The 18,229-nt window shown below is 35.6% G+C and overlaps 1 long non-coding RNA gene across 1 annotated transcript in view; it reads left to right on the forward strand.

Moving 5' to 3' along the window:
- The first annotated feature begins 1,056 nt into the window (after nt 1-1,056).
- LOC116169849 overlaps nt 1,057-18,229 on the forward strand; it is a 72,588-nt gene continuing 55,415 nt past the window's right edge. The window contains exon 1 of the long non-coding RNA XR_004145091.1: nt 1,057-1,634. This is a non-coding gene — a long non-coding RNA (uncharacterized LOC116169849). The remainder of the gene's footprint in view (nt 1,635-18,229) is intronic.

An 18,229-nucleotide genomic window follows, 5' to 3' on the forward strand; every position in this document is an offset into this window, starting at 1 on the left:
TGGAAGGGTCGAGTTCTCCATGTGGGAAAGTATTTGCCTCCCCCTTCCCCTGGTCCCCAATTCTACGGGGCTAGTGGAAGTTTGAAACAAGGAATGTCAGATGTATCACGAAATTAGAGACCTACCAACTTTACAGGAAGTGTCGTCGATGCAAAGACCGAGGATCTGATGGCTGCAAAAAATATTGTGCTCCTACTTCTACTCAATCAGGCGTCGATTTGTGGAAAAATTTATTTGATTAGACACATACATTCTATATAAATACTATAAATTGCCTCATCCCTTAGGGTGTACAAGGGGCAGTTGAATGCTTTAAATGGAATACGGTTCGGCGATATTGAAAAAAAGTTCATATGAAAAATTTTAGCTTTTGATTTGCATGAAAAGAAGTCATTTAGAAATAATAAATTAGTAACGATTGTAATTTCAGGTTTGATTGAAATTTGTGTAAGACAATACCTACGGTGGAAACGGTGGGTATATATGACCGGTTATACATAAAAGAACGATCGAAAGTAATTAAATTAGTGGGTTGCACAAAGGGGTAATGACAGATGGTGTATATAGCCCCAAAGTGGATGGAGATCGTTTTAACCGGGTACTTTTTTAATTGTTCGTTTTTATTATGCAGGTACTAACCGCTTCGCCACGCTATCGAATTAATTGTTTATTAAGCTGTCAAAGTTTGCGACCGAAGTTTTGGCGAAATAATAGATAAAGGTGGGTCGATTACATTTATATTAAGTAGAGAGGAGCGAGCGCGTAATTAGAAATTAATGGTGAACGGTCAGTGCTGGCGCAAATTTCTCCAGGTGACCACGCTGGTGATTATTTTAAAGAGGCGAGTCGATACCTAGTGATATTTGAAACGATACCCAATCAAAGGCCACTGATTTGTCACCTGTCCTCTTCGTCGGTAACCAAGTCCAACCTCCTAGTTTAATGTTCTTGAGCATGAAATTCTACTGGTAATGTTTTCGCGCAATCGCGTATACCGGACCGCCTATCTTGCGACTTGATAAATTCAGCAGGAATTCGAAGAGCGGCGTTACGAGAGCTTCGCGCGAGATGTAATGCTCAGAACTTTGGGACGCCGTCACCAGGTGAGGACGTCGAAACGAGAGATCTCGAACTTCGCCGATCTTTCTACGAGAGACGGAACGACCAGGATCTGCAACCCGCACTTCGACAGTACAGTTTCACGAGTCATAAGCGTGTGTTTTCCACGTACGTTTGTAATGTACATAAATGAATTCGGCGCGTAACACGTTCATATTCTAATTGGATTTTCGCTTTAAATGTGAGTAAGTTATGAACTGTGGTGGAAGGAAAAACCGGCGCGAAGATATTTTTAAGGGCAATTTCTGTTATTTTAAGTGTGCCGGTCAAACATGTTGGGTAGTCTACTGAATATGTGTTGAAATTTGCCGCATTTCGTCTGTTATTATTACTCAGAGGTTGAACTGAAGTGCTGGCTACGGACAAGGAACCACTGTGACTGTCCAAGGCTAACAAGAACTTGTGTAGTGTCTTTAAAACTTTGTGGAACAAAGAGGTCGGAACCTTTCTCCTCAGGGGGTTGGCCGAACGGTCAGCTTTGTTTCTGTCGGGTCAATACAGAAATTAACGAAAAAGTGAGTATTATGTTGTTTTTAAATGTTGTCGTAGTCTGGCCCTTGTCGCGACTCATTCAAGTCGCGCTCGATCGATATCATCCCTTGATTGAATGAGACCGCGGCCACATGGGACCGTTATCACTTTGGACGTTTTTGCTGATTGCACGCATGTTTGTTTACGGTTCCCACCACGCCGCGCGTTTCCGCTTTTTACGATATGAATACGCTACTTTCGAGCCGATTTTCTATTGCGACCCCAACCGAAACGAAAACGCCGGTTGTATATAGAGCCCGTTCCATTAAATCTCTTACAATATTTCTTCGTAAATTGCCGAACCTTTTACTTTAAAACCGTAACGCTCGAGGGCAATAGGCAAACTTTTAACCAGGCAAGTTCAGTTCACAATGGCACAACGCAACCTGTAGCACGGCACGGCACGATCGGCGTGTGCTAAGGAATGCCACAGCTAAGCCTTAGTTTTTATGTAACGCGCCGGGGTTTATTTATAACGCCATTCGCTCGACTTGGTGGTCACAAATACGACGATGACGTCACCTGTCTCTAGCTCTAATTAATTTCTTCCCACTTATTAACATAATACCATCCCTTCTCCCTCAAAGTTAAAAAGGTAACTTTTAAAGTGGCCATTAGAAGGGAAATAATGTAAAAATAAAACCCATTTGTATATTTCAAGATGTAAATTTGAATCCCAAAAAATTTACAATTCTGAAAAGTTGAGCAGATAGGGATCTTTGAGAGACAAGTCGTCATATATTCCAGTCTCGACATTCTTTTTATGTAATTTTAAGCCGACAATAGCGAGTTTCGCCGTTGGATATCAACTATGAACTGTGCAGTTATGATGGCGAATTAATTTAAAGTATCGTACACGTGTTCGACGAATTTTTTCTAGCGTTCTTTATTTGGTCCACTGCTTTATAAGAATTCAACCTGTGGATTTCACCTAAAGATAGAGATGGAGAAGGTTAAACCAAAACCTGTTTCCCACTACCTACCTCTTGTAATTCGAGACTGCAACAGATTCATTGTCACCGACGACGACGACGGCGAGTAAAAATAACGTTAAAATTTGTAGCGATCGAGCTAGCGCGAATGTAACTAATATTAGGAAGAAATTCCTCATTCTACCAATTAGTTTCCATTCTAGAGGGAATTGTGATGAAACGTAATATAAAACAGACATATGAGCAATTTAATAAAACTCATCCCAATTTAATCTACTTTGATGACTGTCATAGACCGAGAACGGAATTAGAAATTTAATTAACAACTGTGAAGAATTTACACTGCACACACATTACGTTTTAATTGAATTAAATTTTCAGTTATCTCTAAGAAACAACTGTAATTACGTTGAAATTCGAGGCGATGCTCAATGTTTGGTAACCGAATTGTGTTCATAAATTCGATGACTAAGAACGGTTATCTCTTCAATTTATTTAACGACATTTTATCTCGCTCGATTTTAAGTTGCACATGGGACTCGCGAGTTTATACTTGGCTTGGGATAAGAATGCAGCGTTTTCAAATATACGCCCAGAGGCTAAATGGAGTAATTGTTTTCTATCTTTTGTAACTTCAATTCGATATTCAATAATTGAAGTCGGAAAACTATAAAGCGTTTCTTTCCCGCAAGTGGCGACCATAAGAAAACAAACTTTATCCCTCCCCTCTTTCAGTCTGTACAATGTAAGTTTCTACTACAATGTCTAGTGAGTTTAACCCCTTCACTCGCTCCCGGAAATTAAACAAAAATTAATGTAGGTATATGCTACAGTTTAGGTGATCTGATTCTTCCTCGGGTTCTTCTCTCAGCTAGTTCCACCGAGAGCTAAACCGTTGCAAGAAATTTGTACTTCTACTTTGTCAAATAATGTATCCACTTATTTACTTCCATCCATACTTCCACGATTATTTTGTATATATTCATGAAATGAATGTATTGAAATGTATATTCATCGATTTGAAAAAATAAGTAAGTTAAATTTACAGGGTGTCCCATTTTCGACACTTTTATAGAGTATTTCTGTAATTTTTAATGCAAATTAGACGTCATGTGCTCTTTTTGGGTCAAACTTAAAATAGCACGATCAAAATTTAAAAATATTCGCTCGCTTAAGAGAGACGATGGAAAATCAAAAAAATTGTCAATTTCAGAATGACCGTGTATTTTCTTAGCAGGGTTCGCCTGAATGGACTCAGTGGAAAACTCAATGTTTTTTCGGGTTGGACCCACTTGAAATAACCCATTGGGTTTTTCACGAGGGGTTAGTCGGTGTGGTATTCTTTCGTACACATGACTGGTAGTCACTGGTATTCCCGTGGTAGTCTTTGGTATTCCTGTGGTAGTCTATGGTAGTCTGTGGTAGTCACTGGTATTCCGAAGGTAATCAGTGGTATTCTCTGGCATTCCCGTGGTATTCAGTGGTAATCGCTGGTTTTCTGGTGGTAGTCTTTGGTATTCCTATGAGCATTTACTAACTGATTTATTATTTTCCATTTTGCTTGTAGGTAGGTATTTCCGGCATAAACTATGGTTTTTATGATTTTGTCTATCAAATCGCATACTTTTTAAATTAATTGAATTGATTGTTGCAGTGCTGGTGATTGAAGGTGACGATTCTGTTTTAAAGATGGTAGCGATTCAATCAGTAACAATGATTTGTCTTGTGTGTTTAAAAACAGGCCAAGGTCGAGGCCAAGGTTTCCATGATAATCACATATATCTTAGATCTGGATCTAGACCCTTTTTAGAAGAATATCTTGTATCTAGATCTAGATTATATTATAATAGATTTTCCACTAGTAGATCCAAAGATCAATTTTAATTTATTTATGTTATAAATGTTTTTAACATTGGCGGAGTAAATCGTTTCTATATTTAAAGAATAAATATGATCCATTCAAGTTTTAGGGATTTACCAGCCTTTTAAGAGTAGACAGGTTTAAGCAGAAAGTCAATAGTCATTAGCATAACGGGTAGTTTAGCTTAGGGGGTAGTATCGGTAATTATTTACAGTACAGGGTGAGTCAACGATTGCGCGGAGGCATTAAGCCTTGGAGATAAGATTTTTCGATAGAATACTTTTGCATTATGATATGGTTGAATATTCTCCACATTTTAAAAATATTTTGAATTATACAGGGTGCACCCACTACCCACAAAGTAGGGCGCCCAAATGGTACATTTTTTTTAATAGAATCCCCTGCATTTTTGAATTCTACGTGTCTTTTTTATTATATGGTTAATATCCGAAAAGCTACAGGGGATTCTATTTAAAACAAGTTGTAAATCAGCATATGCATGATTAAAGCGCATTTTTGGTAATGCAGGTCAGTATTTTATTAGCGAAGTTTAAAATTATCGATCTCAGGAGTAATTTTGGCTGCGTTAAATAATTTATTTTATTTAATTTCAATTGAGGGTACGTCTTCATTTTGTAAAACAAATCACAAAGTAAATAATAAGTTTTTATACTGGTAGCGCTATCTAACGGTAAAATTATAGCACCTCCGAAACCATATCGAAATTATTTTCTTCAATTATCGATCTCACAAGTAATCTAACTCAAAATAGACTAGTGCCTGCACATCTACACTATAGCAGAAAGCTTTTAGTGAAAATTTGAATTCTCTAGCTATTGTAGTTGTGGAGATATCACGCGGACAGCCGGCCTGCCAGCCATAACGAATATAATAGCGTATTTTTTTCAAAAATGCGCTAAAAATGTACCATTTGGGCGCCCTACTTTGTGGGTGCACCGAGGGGTGCATCCTGTATAATTCCAAATATTTTTAAAATATGGAGAATATTCAACCACATCATAATGCAAAAGTATTCTATCGAAAAATCTTATCTTCAAAGCATTAAGTTACTCCGTGCAATCGTTGACTCACCCCTCGATTCACCCTGTACAACTGATTCATGGGCCTGCCGCCGCCGGTTTACCCGAATTATCCGAGAAACACGTTATTGTTATGTAGGTACGCACACCACTTTGCCTTAAGTAGTAATTCAGATTTAGGCGGTTATTATAATTTTCAAAGAAGGACTTTTTCACAAGAGTTTACGCATCATTTTTCTTGCTGTTTTGCGAATTTTGCATAGATAAAAGTAAACCCTGAAGGGGTTACACAGAATGAGATAAGTACCTAAGCATTTTCCGAATAATGAATCAAATCCACCGATGTAAATCAGATTTACCTATGAACGATCTACTCGTATAAAGGATCTAGATCATTTTAGGACTATCTCTAGTCTATCTAGGTGCGGATCTTTGATCTGGATCTAGATCATGATTTTAAATGCATCTGGAGGTGTATCTAGATCTAGAATTAAAGGATGTTACCCAACACCGGTCGCAGTCCAGGTACAACTCCTTATCTCGCTGTCACCTGTGTGGTAGTCTTGAGTAGTCACTGGTATTCATGTGGTAGTCTCTGGTATTCATTGGTAGTCTGTGGTATTCATGTGGTAGTCACTGGTATTCATGTGGTAGTCTCTGGTATTCATTGGTAGTCTGTGGTATTCATGTGGTAGTCACTGGTATTCATTGGTAGTCTCTGGTATTTATATGGTAGTCTCTGGTATTCATGGGGTAGTCACTGGTAGTCCTATGGTAGTCTGTGGTAGTCTTTCGCAACTGGTAGTCTTTCGTACAACATTTTGCTCATGTATTACCCCCTCGGTTTTTCATTTTGAAATAATTAACAAGTTTTTTTGACTTGGGCTGGTTTGAAATAAATTTATATGGCAAAAGTAGGTATATTTCAAATTATACACGAATCACTTTTAATTTTTAAAATACAAAGATAAAACATAGATACTTTCATTTGAGTTCGTTTAGTTCTTATTAGTTAACAATTCAAAACAGTTCAAAATTTGCATTCTTATTCTTACCCATACTAAAATGTAAAAGTGAACCACCACAACACAACCACAATATTGCGGCGCCTTTTTTTTTCATACTGTCGAATTGTTTAATTCCGATCGAAAAAGTACTATTGCCCACTTTTACCCGAAAAGCCCGAAAAAACCCACTTGGGCCCAGTGGGTTTGGGTTTTTAAAAAAAACCCGGTTTGTTCAAACCCTGTTTCTTAGTGAAAAGAGACACAGAAAAATGTTTATTATAATGGTACTTGCTGAATTAATATACCGTTTTCAAAATTGCAGGGTAAACTAAAAAAGTTACCGGACCTAACCTCATTTTTCAAATAGAACATCTTGTATATTTTAACTAAAAAATAGCATACATTCTCTTCAAAAATACAACACAGTAGGGATGTTTTAAAAATTCAAAAACCAATAAGTATTGAATTTTTTTATTGTTTTATTTTTTTAGAGAATTTAGTATGCTACCTTTTTAGAATAAAGGATACACCCGTGTGTGCCATGTGTGTTCGACTAAAAAAGAGGTTAGGTCCGATAACTTTTTTACCTGACCCCGTATACCTACTTATTTTGAAAACGGTACATTATTGAACAATCATAAAGAAACTTTTGCAATAAACATTTTTCTGTATATTTTTTAACTAAGAAAACGAGTAAGAAAATATAGGGCCATTCTGAAGTTGGCAATTTTTTGATTTCCCGCCGTATAATGACTTTCTATACCTACGGCCACCAACGAGAAAAATTTGTTTGCTTTTTTAGTGATAGAATAAAAAAAAAACTAAAAAAAAATTTCATTGAAAAAGTGTTATGATCTTTTCAATATACCGTGTGTCCCAGGGAGAACGCATCATAGGGAAACAGAATTAAGGTGTTTTTTCGCGAAGGATCCACGAGGCCCTTGATGTGTATTTGAAGTTAGCGTTCAATGTACGTTATTGCGCTTGCCTGATGCTAGAAAGTAGAGAGAAATAATGTCTCAACAAGACGGTGCACCACCTCATAACTCGGAATGTGAGGTGTTCATTTTCAAGAAAATTGGAAAAGTACTGTCGAGAGTACTGTAGTCAGTCAGATGGTAAATACTACGGTAAATACTCTGATTATTATATTACTCACCTTTCCCCACACGCAAACTTCCTTAATGATAGTGTTACGACCTCGGTTAGGACCCTACGAGGCTTGACAACTTTCTCGAATACCTTGGTTATAAATGTATAGGTAAATAGGGAACTGAGAGGAGCACGAAAGCAAAATAACATCGCAATTGCTCGTGAAATTCGCTATTGTAGGTGTTCCGCGCTGGTACAAAGGATTAATAAATGAACGATTAAGTGGACTGTATGATGAAAGGAAATCTTTCTCGTGCCTTGTCTAAAAGGAAATTGAAAAGAAATATACGTAAACAAACTATTTATTACTTTATATAATGACAAAAAATTAATGTATGGATTTCCTGGCGGACCGGTAAGAGCGGCTCACTGCAAAACTGAGGTTGACAGGACGAATTAATAAAAAAGGAACTTACTTGTGGATCGACAAAGACGAGCGCTGGTGGTTCAATTGTCCACTTAGGTGGATGGACAGGAAACGAAGGGTTGCAAGTACGGTACGACGAAATTGTTGCTAGGAATTCTTCGAGGAATTCTTGATTCCAAGTAGTAAATTGTTGAGCGTTGAACGACGACGAATATATTAACGAACGAACACCAGTTGGTGGCTTGTGGTTTTTCTTAATTTTACGACCGAACTCGGTGGTTTTCTAGTGCGTTGTCCTGCAATCTACCCTTCTCGATTCCCTCCTTTTCCGCGCAGGTTTGCTTTTAAGTAAGTTGGAAAGGGAAAACGGAGGGTAACGAAGTAAAGTGGAAAATAGGACAAACGAAATGCTAAGGAACAATTAAAATTACAATGGGACGAAACAGTAGGTATATATAGGTATAATAGTAGGTACAGGGTGTCCTATTTTCGTGTTAAAAGATATACAGAAAAATTACCAAAGCTCCTTTAGAATTATTGTTGAATAATCTGCTTTTTAAAATTGAATATTATTAATATTAAATTCTCTTTTTAAAAATATAACACATTAGGGCTTATATTAAAAAAATACAAGTGATTCAAACAAATTCAGAAAGATTATTAATGTTTGAATTTATTTAATTTTTTTAAAAATTGTTTATAATTATTTTAACCAATATTGATTTTTTTAAATTTCTCCTAGTGTTATATTTTTTGAATCAGAATATAATATTCTATCTTTTTAGAATAAAATATACAAGGGTTCCACTAAAAAAAAAGTATGGTCCGATAACTTTTTTTCCTGATATTTGTAGTTATATATATTTCGATCCACTACGAACGCAGAGAGCATCAGTACTCATACAGTCATACCGATTGACTACGGAAACGCAAACTGGTATTAGGGGTTTACAGAACCAAAGTTGAAGACTCAATTTTGACCCCACTGACAGCTACAATGAAATGGTCTGTGGTTTACAGAACTAAAATTTAAGGGTCAATTCTGACCTTATTGACAGATACAGTTAACTTTTTACTACTACCTTGAACCAGTACAAATTTCTTTTAAAAACTCCAATGTATGATAAAGTCAAATACAAGAGCAAGTAAATGGAAATAATTAATCCTTTCGGCTAAATTTAATAGAATTTAGGTTAGCTGTTCGCAAATTAATTCCAATTACAAAGCATTGATGTTATCTGGACGCATAATTTCGCAAGGGTTAAATTTTAATCAATCATAATAAAGTGGAATGCAATGCAACAACTTTAACTTTAATTAAGTCCTGTTCCTAAACCAGGCCTCCACTGGCTGTATTTGTGTCTTTTATCGAGGTAATTAGCCCACAAAGCTACTTGCAAATTATTATGTATTAAATTCAATTAATGAGTGCTAAATGAAAAGAAATTACCTTACAAAATGCAAATTTCTACTCTTGACTCTACAATGGACTCTCGATGACTATCCCCCTTCGCCTCCTTTACAAGTTCAAATATCAGTTCCGTTTTAGTATTTCCTAGAACCGATATACCGAAATATTTTCCCTTTGATTTCTTCATTTGCGGACATGTTATATAAGAACAATAATAACGCTCTTTTGCGAGTTTGTATGGGCGCCATATTGGATTTTTACGGAATGGGGACAAAAAAATAAATTTGTTTGAATGCCATAGCCATCTTGATTAAGCAAGATCTAGTTACCCGTGGATGTTTTGTTGCAAAATGAATGTAAAACTTCTGATTTTGAATATTTTCTTGTAAATGTATGTAAAAGTGTAGAGTGTGACACGTTATTATTTTTCTTTTTTGGTCCTCTATCTCATTCCGTAAATGTCCAATATAATTACGCCCGTAAGAAATAAGAAAGTAGTAGTAGGAACAGTCCGAACGGTAAAATAGGTATATGTATTGTATTTCTTTTTTAGCGCATTTTTTAAAAATTAAAAAAAGTGTGCTATTGTTTGCGCTTTGTCCGTCCGGACCCACTTCTACCGTTTTGAACTACTTCTAGGGGAATGGTCCTAGAGTCCTGGAATTTTTTGCAGTAGGTAGCCTATACCGTGAAGGTTTGCCAGGCGGACATTAAATTTCGCTGGGAGTGGAACTAATGTCTAATGAAAGGTCTCAACGAAAGGAATTAATTTCTACCAACCATAGCCCTCCTCCTCGACCTCTTATCGTGATCGAGGATATTCCCTTATACCTCAAGAACGGATTGTCGAAAGAGGGTACTCACAAAGGGCGATCGAGGCGTCAACACAAAAGCTATTTCGGTTTTAAAATGCGCTTTATCTGCACAAGAGTTGTGCACAATTTATACTTGTTATACTATTCAGTGATTTGGGTTTAGGAAGCAGCAGATGTGGATGCATCCCATCAATGTGGAGCGACCCGTAGGGGGCGAATTTTAGCTATTCCTAAACCTACGAGAACATGAAAACTCAATATGTTCTGTCATGACTGATGCCATATTTTCTTCTGAGACATGGAGCGAACTGAAGTCATGCATTTTTTTCTTCCAAAAATCAAAAAGAGAGTTAACATATATGCTCGACAAACTGCATTTCTTTCTGGATTTAACCGTCTCTATCTCTGCTGGCTTTGGAGATTCTTATACAAGGGAAAATTTACTCTGTATAAAATTGTAAACAGATTGGGTGTCAGAGTCATACATTTTGTAATTACACTATGTAACTGGAAGCACTGGAAGTGCTTGCGACTATGTAACATTATTTTATAATTTTCTGATCGTAGTAGTAAACTTAGTAAAGTTATTAAACCACCTCGAAAACCACAAAATCACATTATTTGTTCTGAGAGTTATGACCCGCGGCCTCGCCCGCGGCCCTCGCCTCCCCCTTCCTCCCAATTCTGATGCGTTGTCTGTTAAGGTATTGAAGGTGTTTTACGAGGTGTTTTAGGTTACAAGACGTATTTGATTAAAATGATATATGAAAATAGTTTCAATTTCAAGTTACAACATGAATTTTTTCTATTAATTAATGGCGTACCACGTGGTAACATCTATGGACCGCTTCTATGACATCAGTTTAATTTTGGTCGAAGTTGATTTAATGTACTTTCGGAAGTAATACGAAAACATAAAAAATAGACAGGCAAAAAATATTAATAAATGGCGTATATCAGGCATGAAATAATTGACATACTATAGGCAATTGTATTAGTGATGTAACGGATCAGAAATTTTCTACTAAGCCGAATTCGTTACCTAATTAAGCAATCACCATAATTCTTTAACAGAACAAGAGTTGTTCTCCACCAGATATAGATTAAGATATAATCAATCAGCATTCCAAAAGCATTTTTAAAGTCAATTCCATTAGCGTAAACATTTAATTATCTGAATAGTTTAAAAGATTACAGGAAGAACGTAATTAACCTTTATACGATTGTGAGTGTTGTATATTTCCTGTAATTTTCCAAACAATTGATGCATATTTTATAATCATGGCTCCATCAAGTGGTGCATGTATTTTGTAATAGCATTTTTACGGTCAACTCTCCGATTGCTTTAAACGCGCTGTGCGTACGCATAATTTTAGTGGAATTCCGAAGCCGTTTGTTAGTAGATGCAATCTTTTCGTTAAAATATTCCGAACTAAATTAAACGTGAGTCTTATAGGTCAATGGTCTGCGAATAGAGGAATCGTTTGAGGAAAATTAGATTTACACACACAAAAAACGTATGGTTTGTTCCGAGGTTTGTCAGGTGGAAAGAAAACGAATTTTTCTTGTTTTCCACACAGATTATATCGTTATAATGAATAGACCTCGGGAAGACATGTTGGTGTGGTCTTGATGACCAAGGTGAAGATTTCCTGTAATGTCACTTACCATCTGGATCTATCATAGTTGTGGCGCATTTGTGGATGAAGCAGTGCAGTCCGCGACAAGAACTGTAGGTGATATATTGATACATCCAAAGAGACATTGGAATACAGATAATTTCGGTTTTGGGTATGGTAATATTGCTGTGTTCTATGGTATGCGGTCACTATACCACCCAACAGATACTCACCTAGCCAGCTTAAATTATACAATTTAGATTTTTTTCCTTTTTAAATTATTCCTCAGGGCACAACTGAGTTCCGACAACAATGACTTAAAACACTTATTAACTGGAAAGACTCGAAGGTCTCAGTCAAATTCAAATTGAGCTTACAAAACTTGTTTTTACATTGTACCCCGTACACAGAGGGTCGATAATAAAAAATAAGAAAATCTTATCTGGACCCTCCCGTCAGTAGGTTTTTCTTTCGATCCTTTTGATTGAGTTTAGAAAACTCGGACCGATCAAAATTATACTTCAAGTTTGAACATCGCTTCCACTGGTCCGTTTTAAGAATACAATTTAATGCGAAAGTTTATAGGTCGGTTTATAGTTATAAAAACAAATGAAAGAAAGTTAATTTCTTTAAATGTAACTATTACCTTTTTATTTGTATTTTATTTGTGTGACCATCATCTTGAAGTTTTTTAAATGCTAACATAAGTCATGTGGAGGGTCATTAGAAAGATTATTTTCTCTTTCTTACTACCTTAAATATATATGATGTTAAATTAGAAAACGGGCTCCCGTTACAGTAGGTGGAACCTTCAATACTAACCTGTGGTATTTTTTAAATTGTTTGTTGAGTCAATTTTTGAATCTCTTCGAATAAAACGAAAAATAAAGAAACTTAAGTTGGGAAGTTGGGGAAGTTGGTGGAGTTAAATGTAGGTATAGAACTTGGATTCTAAGGATTGGACTGAACGGTAACACTTTAAAGCCAATTCAAACCTCTACGTTGAAATGATATTTGCGAAAGTGCGAGACGCTTATTTTGTTTTGCAGAAGATACTACCGATCGAAATTTGTTTCAAATACAAATATTTATTAAAGAATCTTTTTCTTGTTGAAATCAAAGATATTCGGAAATTCTCAGTTTCTTAAAAGAATTGTCGTGCACACGTACGGACGAACAAACAAAAATTCAAAACTATAAAGTATCTGAAGCCCAACTTTTCGTTTGACACTCTGTATATAAAATTGTATTTTGCAAATAAATCTTCATCACGAAGACGGTCAAAAGAATTTTACAAGCAACTGCACTAATTGCAGATATTTAATTAAATATTCAATTACTCCAAATACGGTACAAGCACAATGTAAGGACGATTGAGTCGCGGTGTGATGAATGCGTCTCGTGATTTATGTTCAGGATATAATACAGTTTAGAAAGTTTAAGTTACTCATCTAGATGAGACCATTACCGTCACTCCAGAGAAACGGCTGCATTTATCGTAGATACAACATTGAACACGAAGGCTTTCAATGTGGGCCTCTAATTAAGGGAGGAGGTCTATTCAATTTGGCAATGAGCGAAAAGAGTTGCATCGATCTCAAAGTTTCAGTTTGTATTATTAGCCGTGCAGCTTGTTTCTTTCTAATCCATACCTCGGAAATGAAACGATGTCGACCATGTCCTCCGATCGATTAACCTCGTACACCTGTTCAGTTTTAAATCAGGTCACAATTACGTTAAGTTGACACCAAACGGCTCGCTTTCTAAGTCAATTCTTGGTACGGCTGTACACACAATTGATTAAACTCACCCCGCTCGCTAAAACCCTTCCCCTCGGCCCCTGCTTCCTCTTGTTGTCGGAATGCCTTTAGTTAGTCGAAGGGTTGAATTATGAGCATATTTGGGGTGTCATAAATATCTGTAAATTGTTTCCCTTGGCTCAGCACGTGAGACCTATATTTAAATCCCGGCGTACCTGCCTACGAAAATGTTTCGGTCATCTAACCCTTTTGACATTTTTCGGGCGTAGCGAGTACCTATAAGAATTAGTATGTATCGAATACTATACAACGGTAATAAAAAAGCGAATAAAAATAAAATTGGTGCTTTGTTACGAAATAACTATTAATTACGGAGTCAGATAAGGATAAAACTAGTAGGAAGGGGTTATAAACGGCATGCGGAAGTGTTCCCCGTATACCCCTTGCATCCTGAGGGTGTACACCATTCTCATTTCATTTCATCTCCACCCATCCACTACGGTTTTGCATTAGTTTATTAAATCGGGTATTGTTTCGGAGAAATGCCATAAGGGGATTGTTTTATGAAGGAGAGTATGAGAAATCAATTGAATCGGGAAGAGATCACTTAAGGAATATACGGTTAATATTAAGTTGTTTCGTATCGATCGCTTTCGGCGGGAAAAATTATATATTAACTGAAACGAAATTGCTTTATAAATTTAATAAGAAAATGCTATTACGGAATAAAGTCGAGTTTAACACAGAATGGGAGAACATCGAAACTTCTCCCTTTGAATAGCATTGTTATTGTTCCGATCAATTTTCCAGTTAATCACAAGTGTTTAGATTGATTTCGGGATGCGAACGCCGAACCGAATAACAGTTTCGGGTTTAAAGTCCTTGTTTGTTCAGAAATTGACTTTTAAGGGCTTCTAATTAATATGTAGTTGTCGATGCGAGAAGAGCGCGGAATTTAAATTTTTTCAAATATTTAATTTGGCAAAGTGGTGTTTGATAAATCGGCGTTTTACAAAGGCTTAATAAAATTTTCTAGTAGGGGTTTGGTAATATTTACCGTTCGTAGAAGCAAACATCTTAACCGACTAACTAAATATTGACATTAGCTCATTATAGGTCGTCTGTCTGTTAAAACAACAATCGGTATGAGTTATCGGGTATAACAATTACTATTGATTTATTGACATACCACGATTTTATGATAAACAGTGTATTACCTTTGTCCTCGGCATCCGATTTTATAGTACTTTCTGCAGTAATTTTCGCGTAATCACTTAATTCGTTTAAAGCCTTCCGTAAATTGATTTTTATGTTGTATATTTTTCCAGTCGAAAGAATTGCCTAGGCATTGATGGCTTGTGATTTGTGAGCATCTTAAAATAGTCGAGATGTTTTTCAAATGTTCTAATTACAGTGGCGTAGCTAGGGCTTTCGCCGCCTGGGGCCGACCGGAAATATTTATTAATCAAGAAAATCAAGTCAAATAAAGCAGATTTAAATTTATTTATTAATTAAAAATTTACTTTTCGTGTTTTTTTTCATAGCAAAATCTTTTATACAATTGTCAAATGTCAATGAGCATGTTCGGTAAGCCATCTTCAAGTTTGGACTGAATAATATTATATTTTAATTAACCCCGAGAGCTGGACATAATGAACTGTTTTTTACAGCCTGGATCTCTTGCAGCTACGAAAACTCGTAAACGTACCTATGAACTCAGTTGGAATTCGTCTTTATTAATGTGTTGAGGAACTTGAGCTAAGCTAAGTTCGCCCACGCACAATATCGCTGCAGGTCTTAAAAAAGCATATTTTTGGGCTACATTCTGCAGCCAAAGTTCAGCAGCCACTCTGTCTATTGAAGAAAACCTCGGAAGAAAAAATTGTTCGCTTCAAGTCATCTTCGTATACGAACTCCACATCTTTACTTCCGTCGCCAAATATATGCTTCCCCCTGATCCGGCTTGGGGGTTCAAAAGAAATTTCAGACTTTTCGCATAACGTTTAGCATATCTTAAGGCGTTATCAACGAATTCCTCTCTTCTAATCCGTCAATTTTTCCAGTGCAGTTAAAGTTTCTTTGTAATGATGTCCACCGGGTTTTACCTTTTACAGCATCACATCTAGCGCTTTAATGTGTATCCTGAACTCTCTACAAACTTTTCCCTGTGGCGGCATGAAGAACTTCCCACCGGCCGGCGCGTCGACGTAAAAAAAGTAGCATATCAAATAAAGTTACCGAGTTTACCTCCACTTAAGCTGCATGTCGGTAAACTAGGTTTAGTGAATGGTGTCTGGAACATTGATTATATCTTCAAAGCAACATTTCTTAAAGAAGCTCTTCATGATATCTAAGCTTATAAAAAATTTGCTACCAATCTACGCACTTTAAAATTGTGGTGAGTTGCGTACGTCTGCAGAGTCAAGGGAGCAATTATTTTTAAATATCAACCACCATTTTCTGATTAAGTGCACACCTTTTTGGATATAAAAATGTAAAAAAAAATATTTATACTACATAACAAAATTTAATGGAAAAACTAATTTTTGATACAATAAATTGCTTTGATAAAACTAACAAAAAAATTAACGTTTTTGATGATTTTGTAATACAAGTTCTTTATGTTGCTGTACCAAAAAAGTTGACTTTTTAATAATAATAATATGTAATGAAAACCAGTAGTTTCAATTAAAAAAATATGCCTCCCTTGATCATGATAAAGTACGCCACTGACCACAAATTTACAGTACGTAAATTGGTAGCAAATTTGTTTATAATTTTCGAGATAATTTTAGACACTGTAAAAAGCTTTTTTAAAAAAATGCTGTTATTCAGTGATCCAGATAAAATTTTCCCTGCATAAATTTAGGATGTCAAAAGCTTATTTTTGGTCAAATATCTCCAAAACCTTTACTTACCTCTAAAACATTCTATCATTGTAAAAGGCATTATTCGGAAGCTTGTAAATCTAAATATTCAATAAATTAAACTCTTTTTTTTCTTTTATAAATATTTATAAATTCAATCACTTTACTCTCAACTTTACTAATTAGCTATAGTCCAGGCTAAATAGCTCTAAAATATTTTATTTAAAAAAAGAAATTAGTTACCGGGCGAAACCGGGTTTTTCAGGCAGGTGAAATGAATAGAAATTGGGAAAAAATAATTAAAACAGCTGAATTTTTCCGCGGGTGAAATCCCAGGGGTTGAAAGGGGTGGAAATTGGTGTTTTGGAAATTGTGACAAAACTATTAATTTTAGACGAAAATGTTAAATGCAAAAGTTATAGAGATTAAAAAAATGAGCAACTTTTGTATCTGCACTATTTTCACATAACCTTCAATTTTCCTAGAAAAACCGGAAAAACTTTTTTTGTTTTTTATTCTTATTTTTGCGAAAAAATGTCGTAGGGGTTGGAAATTTGGAGAAAATATAACTTGTTTTATGATAAAAAAGAAGAAAATTTTTTGGGCCTGTAAAGTTGAACCGTTCCCAAGATCTCAGGATTTCTGAAAAAAAAACACTTTTTTTCAAGGGGATGCAAAAGGTATTTATTTTCATCGTACAGAGGGGCGCGGAGTAGCAAAATTTTCGCAACGACTTACATTTTAATAATCAAAAATAAAAAATATTATTCCAATAGAAAAATTTTAAGAAAAGCGTTGCAAAAACGGGGGGAACAGTTTTAAGATATACCGTTTTTGACAGTAGGTAAATAGCTTTTTTTGCAAATAAATTAATGTATTGGATCCGCGCTAATAAAAAGTTTTTGAAATCTGTCTTCTCTCTCCTCTTTAATGTTGCTAAAATATTTTCTTTTGTTTCCTGTGCCCAACTGCTTTAAATTAAACATCTTTATTATTTCTTTTTTCTGCATTTTTACTGCAATAAAAGCAATTCAAAGTAAAATCGAATTCTTTTGCTTCCTGAACAATTTGTTTTTGTTCACTAACTCTTCTTCCTGCCTGTTTTACAGCTGATGGGATTAATTAAGCTGGGCCTGTTGATCGTTAATTTACACGAATTATGAATAAAATCACAAAGTTTATTCCAGGTTTTACATCTCAAATAATTTGCTTAAGCCGGTAAAACTAACGTTCTTATTGCAGATTTTGCAAGTTTATCAACATGCCCAATGCAATTGCATCAGCATAAAACAGGCAGGAAGAAGAGTCAGTATGAACAAAAAGAAGTTGTTCAGGAATCAGGAAGCTAGATAATCCGATTTTATTTCGTATTGCTTTAATTGTGGTAAAAATGCAGAAAAAAGAAATAATGAAGATGTTTTAACTAAAGCAGTTGAACATAAGATAACAAAAGAGAATATTTAAGCAAACATTAAAGAGAAGCAAGAAGACAGATTTCGAAAAAAATCTTTATTAATATCCAGCATGTTGATTTATCATGTCAAAAACCGTGTACATCTTAAAACTGTTTTTCCAGTTTTTGGTGATTTTCTCGAATTTTTGCTATAGGAATAATATTTTTTTTATTTTTGTTTATTAAAATATAAGCCTTCCCGAAAATTTTGCTACCCCGCGCACCTCTGTACGATGAAAAAAATAGATTTTTCATCCCTTTGAAAAAGAGGTGGTTTTTTTTCAGAAATCGTGAG

Source organism: Photinus pyralis, unplaced genomic scaffold, assembly GCF_008802855.1.
Source record: "Photinus pyralis isolate 1611_PpyrPB1 unplaced genomic scaffold, Ppyr1.3 Ppyr1.4_LG4, whole genome shotgun sequence".
In the NCBI taxonomy this organism is placed as follows: Eukaryota; Metazoa; Arthropoda; class Insecta; order Coleoptera; family Lampyridae; genus Photinus; species Photinus pyralis.